General features: G+C 34.1%; 1 protein-coding gene across 4 annotated transcripts in view; it reads left to right on the plus strand.

Moving 5' to 3' along the window:
- Positions 1–17,856, plus strand: part of LOC118196765 (BTB/POZ domain-containing protein 9) — a 286,419-nt gene that overhangs the window by 10,888 nt on the left and 257,675 nt on the right. For 2 of the 4 annotated variants that reach the window (XM_085817770.1, XM_085817773.1), the window contains exon 1: positions 13,087–13,176. The exons of 1 other annotated variant lie outside the window; for it this stretch is intronic. The gene's annotated coding sequence lies outside the window, so the exon portion shown is untranslated. Of the gene's footprint in view, positions 1–3,077; positions 3,132–13,086; positions 13,177–17,856 lie in introns of those variants that run through there. One more of the 4 variants, XM_085817771.1, reaches the window with a different exon arrangement.

Here is a 17,856-nt window from a genome sequence, read left to right on the forward strand (position 1 = left end):
GATGATCTGCGATGCAGTTTTATCCCAAGAAATTTTATTTTTGCGTTTCGGAATTGCAAAATTCTCAGATCTTGAGCGGAAAACTCATTTATTTCATGAAATTTACACAACGCGGCAGCAGTAGCAGGTTAAAGTTATACTATCAACATCTCGAACAAGCATTAGTTGATCGTTCAGTAATGGTTTCCACTAATGATCCAGGGGTAATAAAGGATGCTTTTTTAATCGATCATGATTTCCATAAATACCTCCACTGCATTAGGAAAACCATTAGTGGTACATTCGCCGTTAAAGATGTTACCGGTTCGATAGCCGGAGCTTCCGGCAAAAGTGTTCTCAAAAACCAAGCAAACAGAAATCGCTTGAAATAATTATGTGCCAGCAAAAGAAGACTACTGTGTTCAAAGTCTTAGTAGGAAATAAATAATCAAAAGCAAAAACCGAAAAAAAAAAAAAGAGAGAGAGAGAGTCAAAAGGATTCCAAATTCATGATAAAATATTTAAGTCATAGGAAGGTGAGAGTATAAGGAAAATGTATGCAGGGTGGATCAGAACAAATGGGAAAAACTTTAGGGAGTGATAGAAGGTTATTATACGAGCAATATTAGTCATAGAATGTATGGTCGGAACGCAAACGGCGAGCCACCAGGTGGCATTGTAAATAAATGGTACAAAAAGGCTACTGCAGCAACTGATACCGTCTCTTAGTTTTCGTTGCATGATTTCTGGAAACAATACGACATTTTGAAGTGTATTAAAAATCTTGACACTCTTTGGAAATGATCTGCTTATAAATGCGCGAATGGAATTTAGAAAAAAGTATGTTAAGCGTTTCAAAGATAAATTATAGTGTTTTGACAGTGACCAACAATTCGTGAAAATATTGTTACATTCGCTAGACATCTTTCCTTGGAATATAAAGTTGAACATGTTAAACTGTTGTTAGAGCAAAGGTGCAGTAAACTAAGCTGTGAAAAGTTAATTGAATTAGAACAAAAAAGAAATAAGCACGCCGAAAGGAAAGAAACAGAGAAAGATCATGAAGAAATTAAGCCAGAGGCATTGATTCTCTTCCAAAATTTTCTGTGTAGTAGCCAAAATGTATACTGATGTGCAAAATTAAAAGAATTTGAAAATTATGCCCAATTTACGAACGTTATTGAACCGAAGGTATTAATTACGCTAGCGAAGGAATTTTGCAAACATTCAGAGTCGGATGCGTACACATGCGTACCAGCGGAGCTGTGATTATGGAGGAGATATAAGCGCATTAGTGGTTTTCGGTGATTTGAGATTTTAAACTCCTTAATAACATTCGCCCATATTTTTCGCAAGAGTTGGGTAAATTTTATAAGCTGTTCAACCGGTACAGTGGTTAGCGTCGCTGAATGCCGTGGGGCCCGAGTTTGAATCCCAGAGAAGGCATGGATGCTTGTAAAGGTATAGTGTCGGTGTAGCATAGCGGCGAGTCGAACGTCCTCTCGTGTGGTTTGGTGGAAGGGGAGATGGGCGTGAGACTCTCGGACCCGTCGCTTCCAAGGGTGGTCTCCATCAAAATTGGAGGAGGAACTGAGCCAATTCGCACTGTCACCTGTTAGGTGCTCATGGCTGTTACCAACGACAGGCGTAATCTTCCGCTCCTTGGGACTTCCGCTGACTACTTCAGACAAGTGAACATAAGCAACAACAACAATACAATAAATTTTATAAGGTATCAGGTAAAATCAGGAGCCACGATCATATGGATGACGCTATGAGATGGACTATTGTTGGTAGATTTCTGGCTAGCTAATCAAAAGCACAGGTAACTTCAGAGCTCAGTATAGCTCTGAAGTGGAATTCGTGGAAATTCGTGGAAAGAGTTTCAGGACAATGGATCCATATCGAGAAGACTTGGACGTGGTCGACCAAGATCCATAACAACGAATGAGGGTCGTTATTTGGCACTTTTAGCACTGCGACACAGGACAGTTACAGCTTCAAAGCAGATGAGCTGTATGCTGCTACTAGAACCTGAGTTTCACGGTATACAGTTACCCGAAGGCTTCATGATATAAGCCAGAAGACTTGCTGTCTGAGTTCCGCTGATTGCGAACGTAGGAAGTATGATGCAGGCAACGTGCGCCTTGGACTAGACTGCAACACCGTGTTTTATACAGAGGAGTCGAAATTTAACCTAGACACTGATTCTCGGCGTACCTGTATCTGGAGAGAGCCTGGAACCCGATACCATTCCATTAGGGAAAGGGATTACTGCGGTGGGAGATGTGTAATGGTTTGGGCAGGCTTTATGTTGGACGGCTGCATACGCCTGCATGTGTTTGACAAAAGCATCTTGACTGCTATGAGGTATAGCGAGGACATCTTAGTGTCTTATGTTCGATTTTATAAGGGCGTAGTTGTGATCGGTTCCTGTTAATGGACGACAAAACTCGTCCACATAGGGCTTAGTTTGGTCGGCGATTATCTGGAAAGTGAGAATATTCGCTGCACGGATTGGCCAGCTAGATATCCTAAGTTTAACCCTATATTGCAGCGGTTCTCAACCTTTTGACTAACGCGTACCATATAAACGAAAATTGAAAACCTTTAGTACCGGTTGAGAACCCCTGCTATAGTGTATATCTGAGACAGAAACTTCTCAACTGACTCCTGCCCAGTATGCCATCACGCTGCGCGACTTGTCTCGCTGTGAGGGAAGTTCTATATCACAACGTACATTTTGGACATCCCTGCATATGAGTTTTTCTGATAACCATGCGTACATGGAATCACTGTTTAATTGTTTTCTGTGTTATAAATGTTCATTCATATCAAATTTCATTAAAATCAATCCATGAATTTTCAGAAATACAACATAATGGGCAAATTCTCTTAATTTTGCGCATGAGTGTAGTTTAATGCTACAATTATAAAATAAGGCTGTAATTTTAATCTTAACAGTGAATTGTGGCAAAGAAAATACAGCTGTATTTGAACGCGTGTTTACTATAAACGTTTTCTCTTTCAAGCATGCTGTCTGCAGCTGTTTAAAAATATTGATTGATGCCTAATATATTCGCATTTCTATATTTCAGCTCCATGGAGATACGATTATAGCAGCTATGAAAACGTACCCACCCAGAAAAAAGGTGCTCTTTGCTATTTTTTATTTAAATTTCATTCATTGGGGGGGGCGCGGCTTAAGAATTTTTTATTTTCAGAAATTTTTTAGAAAAAAAATTTCTTCAAATTTTGTGTATAAATTTAAAATGCAGTCCTTTTAATTGCTCATGGTGATAGTAAAGATCAGTGAATGAGTGAGAAATTTATATCCTCGGGTACACACTTCTTTTGAAATTTTATAGTTCTAAATTGCACGTAGTTGATAAAAGCACAAAAATCTAATTTCACACGTCCTGCTTTTTATCCGTAAGGACGCATTTGGCAGCGCATGGACGCCTTTTAAGGCATCTTCGAAAAAAAAAAAAAAAAGCTTTTGGGATGATTACGCGTTAATAGCGCGTATTTATTTCAGTCATTAAATGGAGTTTTAGTTACGAATTATTAAGTTCGTTTTCCTAAAACTTTTAAACTTTCAAAACTTCTTTTTTCGCTTACCAAATTATAAACCTTTTTTTGGCTCTTGAAATCTATTATAGCTGCATATAAACGCGCTGCGTGAAATAAGTTAGAACAAAAATAATTTGTAAGAGTGGATTTCCATCTTCCAACGAGGCATGACTTTTGGCCTGATCTTTTCCACCCAAACTTTGCAATTTTATAACTGTATAATGTGTTTTTTCACTCTTTGAAATTTTAAGTAAACTTTAATTAAAATTTTAATTATAAAGTGACGTTTTAAAACGTTTTACTATTTATAGGTATAATAAAAATAATGAAATATCATACATTTACTTGCAAACGAATTTATGCGAACGTAAATTAAAATATTTTGTGCCTGTTTGTGCATATATGTCAAAAGAAAACAAAAAAGAGAATTTTTATATTATAGAATTTCTTCACGTTGTTATCAATTTCTTCACGTTGTTATCATAAAATATTTCTTAAGCATAAATTTGTTTTGTAAATAAAACAACGCTGAAAGGACAAGCAATATTAATAAAAAATATAATAAAAACACCACCATTGGAGTTGTGTTGAAACCGTTTCTCGTTTGTTATGTTATAGATAAACATCCACATTATCAAGATTTACAATAAATCCCTTTTATTGATTTAGTTAACTAATTATTTATTGATAAGACTGATAACAGCAAAGCATATGAAGACTATCCGTTTAGCAAATGGAGAAACTGTGATAATAGTGGCCTAGCTTAAAACTTTAGCTTCGGTTTTCTCACTTGTTTTTCCGAATGCTAATTTCAGGTACATTTATTCTCTTTACTCACCAGCAGCCGAGCGGTAAAATTTCTGAACACTGGTAGTTCGTTCCGAGGTTCGAATCTCGCGAACGGGCTGGCTGCATGGGCGTTTACGTGGTTTTACCATGCGTAACGTGTTAATAAGAGACAGTTCCCTTTGAAACTCCTTCACGGAGGAATCCCTCGAAACACGTAAACAATAATAATAATTTGTTCCCTTTAATGTCTTACATATTGTTGTGGACGACAGGTTCGTGGCTGTCTCTTTAAATAAACCCTCTAAATGAGCTTAGACAAATCAATGACAACTTATTAGAAATAACAGTGATACAAAGCAAAATGAGTACCTGCGAATAACTCAAGAACGTGGACGTTAAGCATTATTATTATTATTATTATTTACGTGTTTCGCCCTAAAGAAAGGGATTCCTTCATGGAGGGCATTCCTTCGTCAATCGGCCCAGTAGAATGGGAGATATAGAACTGACTCTTTTTTTTTTTTTTTTTTTTTTTTTTTTTTTTTTTTTACCCGCAGTGTTCTTAAAAGTTGATACACTGTTGATAAGTCGATCAGTATGCTCCGTTGATAAGCTATATTACTGTTGTAATAGAAAAGGTAAATTAAAGATTTTATGCCACAGGGGTTGATGACAGATTTGACAATCAGATATAAATGATTAATGCAAGGATAACTTATTGAGGGGAGACAAAAATCTTAATAAGATGATGTAATTGATTATCGGACATGCACAGAGTTATGCATAGAGTTACATATGTCTACATAGAGTTAACCACTTTGTATGCTAGCAAAGAAAGACAAATTTTACAATATGTATTGGTGTAAACCTTGAATACCTTTAGAGTTTTAATGCTTAATGTTCGAACTTAAAGAATGTAAAATATCAACGATGTCTCTCAAACATGCTTTTCAAAGTGTTATACATACTGTTTCCCCAAGTTTTGAAAGCTTAAAAGGAAGTTTTTCAAGTAAACAGATTTGCTAATCTGCGATTTCGCTGTGGTGCTTACAGTACGTTAGCAAAATAGAACGTATAAATTTGAGAAATCTCTAGTATACTGAATTAGGAAACTTCCAAGTTGAAGGAATATAGTTTCAAATTTAAATGTAATATTGTAGATTTTAGAACAGGAAAAGAACCGGAAACTGGATAACACCAGTGGAAGAATGGGAAAAAAATTAGGAAACAGCAAAAAAATGTGCCTTATAAGCAACTCTAAATTTCATATTCATTCTTTTGTGTGCAATATTTGATTCATCCCTTTTTTCGATCTCCTACCGTATCTTTTTCCCTCCCTCCCACTTCCTTAACCATGAGCTGAAACGGGAAAGGCTTTGAGCTCGAATCTGAAAGTGATGGATTACTTCGCAGCCACTGAATAATAGATTGTCATCGCCGTAATGGCAGTCGCTTTCTTACAAATATGGCGTCCTTTAAATATGGCCATGCTGATTCCCTTTTCTTCGCTCGGTCGCTTTCGAAATATGATTTTTTTCTGCTCACCCGACAAACTCCTTTTTTAACCTCTTTTCGTACAAAACATCGGTTTGGGCAAGATTTTCCTTTTGTTGCAGTGAGAAATGAGATCATTTTGTAAATTCATCGACAAAAGAACGTTTTTCAACGATGAGCCCGGGAAATTTTCTTATCATCTATATTTTTGCAATTCATATTAATACAGAGGTTGATACCAGTACGACCGTTTAAATTTTTTTGAATTAAGCGCAAATAATTTTATCTTTGCATTAGAGAATACCAGATATTTTGATAATTTTCAATGGCTGAATTATCATATTTTTATATGCAGGCGAATAGTACAAAGGGTTTATTTCCTATAAAATTAACTGGAAACGTGAAAAATTATATTTTTGAAATCTTATGTTTTAATATTAATGTTATGATCATATTATAGGTTATAATATCGCCTCATATTTGTAAGCGGCTGTATTTATAAACTTTAGTTGAGGGTTAAATATGCATATTTTAACGCTACATGCATAGCATTAACATCAGCAAACGAGATAAATAGATGTTAAAAATACCTGCAGAGACATTAGGTTATTTTTGATGCAGGAGACATGAAAAGTGTGCAATCCCCTCGCCGGGCCTCCATACTCGGACATCTCGAATACGCGCCGTGTGTGCTAGCCATTACACCACGAAGGCATGCTAAGAAGGCGAAAGGTATATTACCTTCATATTTTTATTTATTTTTTTAATATTAGTTCAGGCAGATATTTATCTTTTTAAAGAATTATTGAAGTTATAGAGTTCCTCTCTTTTATCTTGTTAAATGAAATGTCAAGGAACCTAGTGAACTGGTAAGCGAATTATCTCTTATTTCAAAGAATTGAAAGCTTAAACGCAAGAAGGGTTAATTACCCTTTATTCAGTCAAAATAAGATAAAATGGTCGGTCCCTTTCTTTGGGAGTACAGCAAAGCCTCCACTTGGGCTTAAACTCAAAAGTAATAAATAAGAACTAACTAACACAGTTCTAATGTAGTTGGCCCGTAATCTTAAACTAGTCGATGAACTATCAAAAGGTACGTAACAAAGCGGCCGAGCGCAACAACAGCTTAGAGAGACTTAGCCCAAAGGCAAACGCTCACTACTCAAGAATCTTAACTCTCTCTCACGAAGTCAGTTGAACTAGACTTTAATACTATTCTCTTCCTCATTTTCATTCAACTCTATTCTAAAAACCCATTCTGGTAGAGTGCTGTAAGTTGAAACTAGATAAGATAGAAAAGGTGAACTAAATTAAAATGATTGTTATAAAATTAATATATACCTTACAAAGTTTTAAGCATTGCAATATTTTAGGTTAAAATAAGACGGCGAACAAATATCAATTTAGTAGTCAAACAACAAAAATCAGTGTTATATTTGCAAATTTTCACATGACTAGTTTCAATGGTTGTCCTTTGAAAATTTGCAAATAGAATTACTTCCATCACAGAAATCTGAGAAAGTCGCAATCCGTTTCATTCATTCCTATTTGCAAAAAGCTTTCCTACTGTAATATGTGTAATCACCAAATACTTGTTCAAACGAAAATTATTCAAAACACTGGGGATTAATTCGATGTAGTTTGGGCCTAACCCTAGACAATCATTAAGAGAGAAGCTACTTTTTTCTTTCGCGGAAGCAACGAAAAACGGGTCGAATTGTCGACGTAGAATGCTCTTTAATTATTGCTCTATGATATGTGGTAGGTAGTGGCAATTCATTTTCTCTAACTCATCGGAATTCACTTCTTCGATTATTTTCTCACTAAGTAATTCTTTCAAAAGTTCATAATCTTCAATTAAGCCCTTTTTTTTTCAGACATTCATAGCTTCGCTCAACAACAACCTTGTTATTTGAGAGAACCTGGTGTCCTTCCATGACAATGAGTCGATATATCAGCCATCATCATCTCTTTTTATAGTCTTTACAAAATGTTGTGTGGATGTCTGCTCAAGTTCTTATTGTGATTATTTTCCACCAAGATCTCTTAATTCTGAGGCTATCTAATTCCCATAGGCCTGCAATTCGTACATCTGGAGCTAACATCGAAGTAATTGTAAGGTTTTTAGTTTGCTCCGAACATTCCTTTGTACAACCCCAAACCGCCCAACCTTATTTTGTTTCCACAGCAGAAAAGCCAGATCAAAGTTTTTTCAATTTCCCTGTCATAAGCTTACCGGCGACATCTACACCTATAAGAAGTTCTACGGGGCCAAGACAATCCTCTAAATGTATCCTCGTATGAGACAAATCATCTTCACAGAGTTGTGCGATCGGAGGTATAGTTTGACAAACTGTGGTTTGGTTAAGAGCATCAAAATTACAAAAATAGCCGTCACTGACATCTGAGAGGTAAGCTTTGTAAATGTTTGTAAATGTTGTGTTCATCTCGACCCGCCAGATAAAGAATGTTTCAATTTTTCTTTCTCGTCGATTTATAGTCGACCTTTTCTGCAGTGCTTTCTAACATATAGGATATTAGGTAGACGCAGTCAATTATAGCACGGTTTTTTAAACTTGTTCTCCCCCCCTCAAAACAATAACGAGCGTTTGCAACAAAACACTTGGAGTTGAAGAAAGACTAGCTAAGGTCTTGTCATGCTCGGAAGTAGCTTTGTCTCTTCTAACACGTTGCATGTTTGGAGTTAACTTCTGATTGTTTTTGTGAAGGCTGTGATGGGATTCTATACAAATAGTGCAGATAAATTTACTTTCGTACAAACTAGAAACATAGTTAAATTTTAAGCATTTGAAGCAGCCTTCTTGTTTTAAAAGGCATTGCTTTCCTTGTTCGTAAGTTAAAGTTTCTACTTTTCTTCGCTCTGCACAGTAATGCGGCTTATCGCAAGATACACGTTCATTTTCTCTGCTGTATTTAGCATAGCATGGGGCGAGGTTAAAAGTTCCATACTCGTTGGAACTGCTTTATTTTGATTAGAAAATGTTGTTTAGCTTTCAATTCCATAGCCAACTGTAGCCAGATTAATTATGTCTTCCCTTTGAATTTCATTACACAAAAAATGCATCAATATTTCTAATTAATTGAAAGTTTTATTACCATATCCAAGAGTAATAGAATTTAAGTGCCTTCTTATACGCCTAAAAGCTCAACTGGTAGACTAGACTCAACTAAGGAGTACAACATAAACGCATACTTGTCATTAGAGAAAACAAATGTTTTCAGAGATCTTAATATATCTAACCTGTAATAAAGTTTCGCAGTAGGAAGTTTATGTTTTGGTCTAAAAATATTACTAAATACAAGGCTTAACAATTCCCTGACATGAACTTCAACTAAATCATCTTCTCTATCAAAACGTACGTGTAAGCACTCAACAGCCTGTTGATAACTTTCAGCTGTTATAGGAAACGATTCCATCACTTCCCTAGCTCTTGAACCTTTTTAAGTAGACTAGAGAAGACACTGAAATATGTCTACTTCTGGAATATTTACATCTTCATGAATTTTCTTAAATAATTCCCAAAATGAAAGCCAATCCTTTGAATTCCCATTAAACTTTTAGAATTCAGTCTTCGGCAATTTAAAATTTCGTTTGTAATTAGTTTTGCTTTCAGTTTGGGTTCCATTCAGATCTCTCGATAAATTCAATCGCCGTTCAAGTTTCGCTTTAAAGTCAATAAATGTGCCACTATACATGTCCGCACTTTCAGTTTCATTCATCCAGCATTTTCTGAGAACAATTCTCGTCGGTCAGCAACGTGTTAAGAATTTCCTCGTCAAGGGATTTTATTTTGGAATATTTTTCTTACAACTGTGCCTAAAATTCGACAAAAGAATCAAGATCAAGGGCTTAAACAAATCCTGCACTTTTTCTGCAAATTTTATAAAAGTACTTCGATAAGAAAAACACAATTTCATTAGCTGATCTATAACTTTAGACTTATTTTCCTTTCAACAACAAGTCATAAATCGAAAGTATACTAAATGGAAACACAATGTCGTAAATTCAAACAAGATAGTAAATAATATTCTTAATTTTAGATTACTAAAAAAAAATTAAAAAACCACCTTTACGTATAGAAAATAATTCGATTCAATATTATAAAACTTTTCATCAACATAGAATATAGCTACTCAAAAATTCAACTTCATGTTTGATGTTTAAATAAACATCTTCGTAAATACAGAATATGTTCTATTCAATATTATAAAACATTTCATCAATATAGAACATATCTACTCAAAATTCAATATTGCTTAATGTAACGTAAATATAGAATATATTCCATTCAGTTATGCAATTAATCAATCAATATTTTTTAAAAAATTTCTTCTCATAAATTTTATTTATACATCATTTAATCATATGTTATCGACTCTAATATGATTTAATATGGAATATCATGCCATTGAATAATGTAAAACACTTCAAAACAACGTTGCGAGTCGGACGCCATTAATATCCCGTCTGGAAATTCATAAACTTGTAACTAACTAACTAAATAAATAATTCTCATTTTTCTGACGGTTTTTTCGTGTTCGCCGGAGTTGTTCTGAATCATGAGTCACGGTACGATCCTTACTACCACAAGCACTTTATTAAGACAATATTTAACGGGGAAAAAATTGAACATTTCATCGAAAATTGCATCACTGTCAAAAAATAATTACAGCGATCGATTAGATGAAATGCAATAAATCAGATGTTCATCACAGTAGTGATGTTTTAGAACATTTCCTCCATTCTACCAGATTCCAAGATGAATGAATCAAGGAGGTAGAATGGCCCGCCACCTGGCTGACAGCAAGAATAGAACACAGAATGTGCATTTTGAGAAAAAACGAGTGAAACATTTGTGTATTAAATCTTAAGCTTTGCATACTAAAAATAAGTCTTTGAGAGAACGACATTTTAAAATGACTCGGTTGTAAACATAAGTAAATTGACGCTGAGTGTGCGATGGTAGCGTACGTCGTTTAACGTAGTAAGAAATAAGATGCGTAATTAACGATAATAATCAATTCTTTATTCTTAGCGAGAACAAAAACAGTTATTCCAGCGAGTACATTTTGCGTGTGTCTATGTCTATGTCTTGTCACTTAGTAAGAGGCAATCGGCCATTAACGGCCTTTACCAATATATTATACTTAACTTTTAAATGCGTGAAGAATCGAGCAAGTTGTATCCAATAATATGGAAATACTTGTGCACATGCTGTGCTAGAACTCAGAGATTAGTAGCAACGGAGGCTCTTGTGCCGCCGTCCATAGAATAAGTAAACTTTGAGCAAATGAGGCGCTCGTGTGGCGCTATCTCTTGCAGGATGTATTGTAAGGCCTTTTTAAAATTTCATAAAAATTATTCTTCTGATAAGCAATAATTGGTAAATAAAATGATGAAAACACAATTTGCAGTACATTGAAACGTTTCCCAAGAGTAAAATCGATTTACACACAAAATCTACCTGCTTTAGCAAGAGCAAAGTCCATAGCGCTTTGTAATTTGATAAGTAAAGCTATAATTAAAGAAAATGAAGTAAAATCTTGGCTAAATAAAAAGAAAACGAAAATATATACATTACCACCGACTATTATGGTGAAAAGTGCGGGGCCTCTTGTGGCGTTGTTCATTTGTCAAATCATAATTTCCTAGTTTTTTGATGATATTCTTAGGATGACTGTCACATTTCATAAAAAAGTTATGAGAAGCTTTTAGAATTTCAGAATCCGTGGATTCAATTTTTAAGTCAATGTGAAGAGTGATTTTTTGTACGAACCAAGGCGCATTTGTAATTATTCGGATGGCCTTGTTTTGAATACTTTGTATTTTTTCGCGGTGAGTTCTTGCAGTTGCAGCCCACGCTGGAGAAGCATACAGTAAAATCGAGCGGATAAGTTTGTAGATAAATAACTCTTTTCGTAGAGAGACTAAGTTTAGAATTTCTCCCTATGAGTGCACAGATACTGAATATTGCCTTTTTTTTTACAGATATTTTCGGTGTGATTTTTTTAAGGATAGTTTTTGATCGAGATAAACGCCTAAATATTTAACACATTTTTCATTTGGGATGGAAATATTATTAATTGTGATATTCTTGAGATGTCTTCTGGAATTCCAAACGTTAAACCATGGGAAGATATAGTCTATTGCATTTTGAAAGTTTTGGATGGCTCTTTGCGGATTGATGGATTTGCTGAGAATTGCAGTTTCGTCTGCATAGCAGGCGATAATGGCATCTTTTGTGGCTGAGAAGATAATTTATGTAGATGTTAAAAAGAAAAGGTGAAACATTAAATGACTCGTTCTTAATACGAACTTGAAAAATTCTCTCTTCCAAAAAACTAGAAATTAGGGGGATTAATCCAGGTGAAAATTTATTTTCAAGAAGTTTGATAAGGAGGCCTGGGTGCTAAACCTTATCAAACGCTTTTTCAATATCAATGAAGATGCCAGCAACCGTTTCTTTTTTTTATTAAAGGCTTCACCGATGTTTCCAGTAATTCTTCTAACTTGTTAAGATTTTGGTGCGAGCGTTCTTCTTCGCAGTAGTAGAATATATCAGTTGCCAATTATCAGAGACAAAACTTTACATTACTTCTTGTTGCCAGATCTAACAGATTAACATAATAAATTCACAATAACAAAAATGCTACGGAAAAAGTGGTCTGTCAGCCAAACGATAAAGTTACAAGTACGGAACACTGAGTATCATTTGGATTATTGTCTGCATGGTGAACAGAATGTAGGAAAAGCTATATTAAAATGTGCAGTAGATTAGGAAAGTATTCTTTATATTCACGAAATCAGTTAGGTATTTATATTTTAAACAGAATATATTTAAATTCTAATGTCTGAGTCCGCGACAAGTCATATGAATTATAGATTATGTTCGAGTTGTAACTATGATATTTAAAGTGTTGGTATTGTTGATATTATAGCAATACTGTATACCCAGGTATGAAGTTTAAACTTTACTGGAAACTGCTTTCGAAAGATCGAGAACATTTCTTCTTTTTTTCTTGAATCTTTGGTTTAAAAACTGAAGATATGTAACCCCCCCCCCAAATTTACGGAACAGCTGTAGGAAATTTATAAATAAGTGCTTATAGTTAGTACCTTCTCTGATGTGGGTAATATTTAGGAATGTATGCAGTCCAGTATTTTACATTACTTCGTATAAGCCTTTACAAAAATTTTGATTTGCTTCTCTTCTTTCATTTAACTGTAACTGTTGATACGCATCGCTTGTTTATGTTTACTGCCGGCAAGTCACACCTCTTATTGTGTCAAATTAAACAGTATTATCACAAATTTACTATGTGAGTGTTGATATTCATAATAGTTTTTTACGGTGTGTGTACAAAAAAAAGGAATTTTTAGAATTCTATGTCATTTATGCTAAGGATTTTTCACTTTGACGTATAATATTCATTCATTTTTTTGAGAAATGTGTTCTTTTCTTTAAATTATATGGATATTTATTATTATCAGTTTTAGTTTTCATAAGATTAAGCTACTGGTATTTTGTAAGAATTTTTAAATTTTAATTTCAAAACGCATGTATTATTAATCCTAAGAATTCTAAACTGCAATACATAGTCATTTGTTTTTTAATTCTGTTTAGATGTCAAAATTGTCCTTTCTTGGATATTGTGATTATAAGGAGTGTTTTAAGAGGTTTCTATTCTCAAGTGGCAGTGATAAGTAGCTTGTGATCTCTGAAAGAAATAACAAAATATGACTGATATTTATAGAAAGAATTATTTTATAATCTTGGATAAAGTCTTGTAAAGCATTATAGATGCTTCAATGATGTTTTTTGATTCACTTGTCAGCATCTAAAATTTATCATAAGGCTGTCTAAAGCAACCTAAAGAAAATGTATCGTACTATTTTGTGATAAGATATAACCTTATTCTTCAAAACATACGTAACAAAATTCAGCAAATTTAGTTAGATCTTGGCTTATTCTTTATTGAAACATAGTTGTTTCATATTAGATTTGTTTCATTCAATACAATATTCATTTCTTAGTAGATTAAAAATTGAAAACTTTGGATAATATGTAGCATTGTATCCATTAGCTTTTAGATTTTTCAAAAATTATACCAACAGTCTGGTTTCTGAATAGAAAACAGTTGTAGATATTGATGGTGATTACATTACAGATTAACTGTGAGTGCTTTGTTTGCAGTGTTGCTTCAGAGTTCATCTCTAAAGTGAGAGGACTTTGGAATGAACTTTTACAACATGATTTATGTTTAAAGTAGAATTAATTTTGAATTTTTATAAAACTTAGGTTTTTGTATTTGGTTATGAGTAATGTGATTTCTATTTAATAATGATAATTTCTTTGCTGCTATATAATTTAAGATATGTAATCTGGAAAACGACAGCCATAATGCGAGTCGATTGAATAAATTTATATTCATCCAGCTGGGACTACATATCAAGAGAAGCTAATAAACCAAAGTGTTTTGAATAAAAAAGCACATCCTTTGAAATAATATGTTTTATTTCTTTGACCAATGCATTAACTAAATTACAACGGATGAAGTAATCTTATATACATAATACATTTCTAACAATCAATTTCATGGCAATCATTTGACAGATTGGATCTTGATAATGAGTAATGGGATTTTTGTTTGATAATCATGGTTTTTTTGTAATCAAAGATCAAACCCAATAATTTCATTACAGTTTGTTAGCTTTAAATATAAATTTGCGTTTTGAATTTTTAGTTATTTTGTATAAAATAGGCAGAGGAGGGAGTGAATGTATAACATTGTGGATCTGAGCACTTTTGAAAATTTAATTCAAGAATTTGAAAATGTGTTGAATATATTTCATTGTATTGCAGTAATGTTCTTTTTTAAAATCAGCATTCACAGTTTTTTTTTTGTGTGTGTGTTTGTGTGTGTGTGTGTGTGTATCCTTTTAAAGCTTAAAGCAAATAATGAGTTACATTCTAGTGGAAATAGTAGTATTAAATAATCTTTGCATGTAAGTATTTAGTTCTTATTTATTTGCACTTAAAGGCAAAATATAATAAAATTAATAAAACTCTTTCTGTACTGGTAAATGTTCATTTCTAACTGCTATGAAGTGATATCATTAAATGATGAATCCTCTTCATTTCATTTGCATTTTTATGGCAGGTACTAGGCATATTAGGCTTTGGCTATATTAGGCCAGAAGCAGTGGTCATTTTATCATGGATGCATCTAACAAGCAGCTACCATTGCCTCCTCTGAAGGGCCAGGCAATGGTACTGTTTTGCTATCAGGATGGTGTTGTTCCGCTATCGGGACTAGATTCAGATATCGCCAAGTGCTGTCAATTTGGTGAGAAATCCAAAGCAGAAAAATAATCAATAAAATGTTTACGATACTCTTAAGCTGAAGAAAAATTCAAGGAAATAATAACACAATAGATATTCATAAAATTAAAAATTTTTTGTGTAAATTAAAAACAACTTGCCAAAGAAATTAGGGTAAAAATTAGTTTAGCAAATTAAGATTAATGCAAAGGTATGAAACTGCGGATATCATTTATAATGTCTGGAAACACATTTTAGGACGCTGCTGCCACCACATAAACTCAATTAAATTAAGAACCTAATTAGTTATGGTCAATGCCATGTTGATGTTTATTTTGCCATTTCGCCCTGCCTTATAAAACCTTAACCTGTATCGGGATCTACAAAATTATATGAGGGCATTTTGTAAAGTAAAGATACAATGGCACGCAGTCCTTAAAAAAAACATTTATTTAGAAAACGTCAGTTACATCTTATTAACTGGATTATTTATTATTTTTCGACATAATCACCCCCGTTATCCAAACATTTGTTAAGTCAGTGCACAAGCTTTTGTACCCTACAGTCATAGAAGGTTGCCGCCTTTTGGAACTCAGCGCGCACACTATTTCCTGTACCCTAACTTGACAGTCACAACTTCATAAAGAGTTGTCATTGACACTTCCGGTATGATCTGATGCAATTCTTTCAATTTGAGACGTCTATTCGCACGGATTGCTTCCTCTATTCTCTGAAGAAGGGCATCGGAGATCACAGATGGCCAACCTGTTCTTTGTTCGTCATGAACATCGGTCCTACCTTCAGAGAAATGACGACACCATTTCGTTACATTTTGTCAATTCATAATGTTCCCATAAATAGAAACAATTTCTTTGTGAATATCCGCTGGTCGCTGACCTTTTCCATGAAGAAAATGTATGATGGAGCATACTTCGCATTTGGTGGGATTCTGAATTGGCGCAGCCATTTTAAACATGACCTACTCCAACCAGAATCAACGTTGAAATGCCGATCGACCGTGAGGAGAAAGCTAACGGTTCAAGGTTAACACCTGTGTTGCCAACTTGCTCACCAAAACTTTTCTTTTCCTCTGGCGTACGGTATATCTTTACTTTTCGAAATGCCCTCGTATTTATGGTTAATGCAGAAATGTTCAAATATGGCCTCTGTATTTTTCAGTGTTACATCTTTTCCAACAATCTGAGTATATTATAATTCTATTAATAATATTTTCTTCAAAAACTTTAAGCAAAGTTTTGATAGAGCAGTTAGGCACAGCAATTAAGAAACATTGTTTTGTTTCTCCACAATTTATGCCACACAACCACTGGGGTGGAATGATTCAACCAATGTTGTTTTTTCGAAGCGAAAATAGATTTTGGTTAGAGTAGAGAGAAGGGTACTCCTTGTATTATTGCGGAATTGTTGTTTTCTTTATCGCCAAGTTGTTTCATTTATTGCCAATTGGTGGTTTATTTATGGTAGCCTGAGTAGTTGAATGTTATGGACACCCTATTATGATGTAATTGGTTGCATGATTGGGGTGAAATTCTGAGGGCTTGTTGTGTGTGTTGGTTAGGAAGTACATTGCTTGTTTTCTGATTTAGATGGTAAAATGGTTAAATGTGGTAAGATTAATTTGAAGTTTCTGTACAATTCGGACAGAAAGGGGAAAACAGCATTACTTGACTGGTGTGTAAATGACGGTTTACTTAGTAGCCATTATTAAGTGGCCTGTTTGTAGGAAGGAAATGCATATGGTCAGATGACACAGCACTACAGAGGATATTTTTGACTGTTATTTTGTGAATTTATGTGGTGATGCCAGTATACAAATTCTAGTTCAGATAGTTTTAGGAAGTTTTTGGATGCTGTTAAGGAATTTTGTTTGACTGAAGATGTGTTAATTCATAAATAAGGTAAGTGGATATTTCCTTTGTGTAGTGTAAACATAAATTTCCTTTTTTATGTTATTTCATAGTTTGATTTAAAATGTGGTTCATTGAGATTATATATTTTTTTATTGGCTGCTCCTTTGACTTTTTAAGTGAAAATAGTTCGTTGTGTACAAGGGAGTGCACTACGCCTAGTTTGTGCAATTATCTGATGTTTTAAGTAAAAATAGGTCGACGTGTACATGGATAAAGTCAAGGGAGTGCGCAATGCCAAGTTTGTGCAGTTCTAGGATTTTTTTAGTGGCAATAGGTGTTCATGGATACCAAGTTTGTGCAATTCTTTGTCTTGTTATTTTGGCTTTGTGTAGCGGTGATTTTTGGCGATTTTTAGCTCGTGTAGCGGTGATTTTTGGCAGAAAAAATCACTGCTACACGAGCTAAAATAACAAGTCAAAGAATTACACAATCTCGGTATCCATGTACTACCAAAAATCGCCACTTTTTGCCGTAAATATATTTTTACCCAGATTTTCGTCAACTTTAACTATATTGCTATACTACAGGTCAACCTAATATGAGAACACTGGATATAGTAGAAAGTGTATCCGTCCACCGAAGAATATAGTTCTACCGTTTCAAGAAGTAATATTGTAAAAATTACGATGTGAAATATGAGTACTGCTGAACAAAGAGAACGTAAAGAAAAAAAAATGTGTGAAACGATAAATTACTTTGCGTTCAGCTTTTTAATTAAAAATTTCTAAATCATGTCAATTATTCGA

This window comes from Stegodyphus dumicola, chromosome 5, assembly GCF_044657685.1.
Source record: "Stegodyphus dumicola isolate Sdum_Otavi_A_Nest chromosome 5, ASM4465768v1".
Taxonomy (NCBI): Eukaryota; Metazoa; Arthropoda; class Arachnida; order Araneae; family Eresidae; genus Stegodyphus; species Stegodyphus dumicola.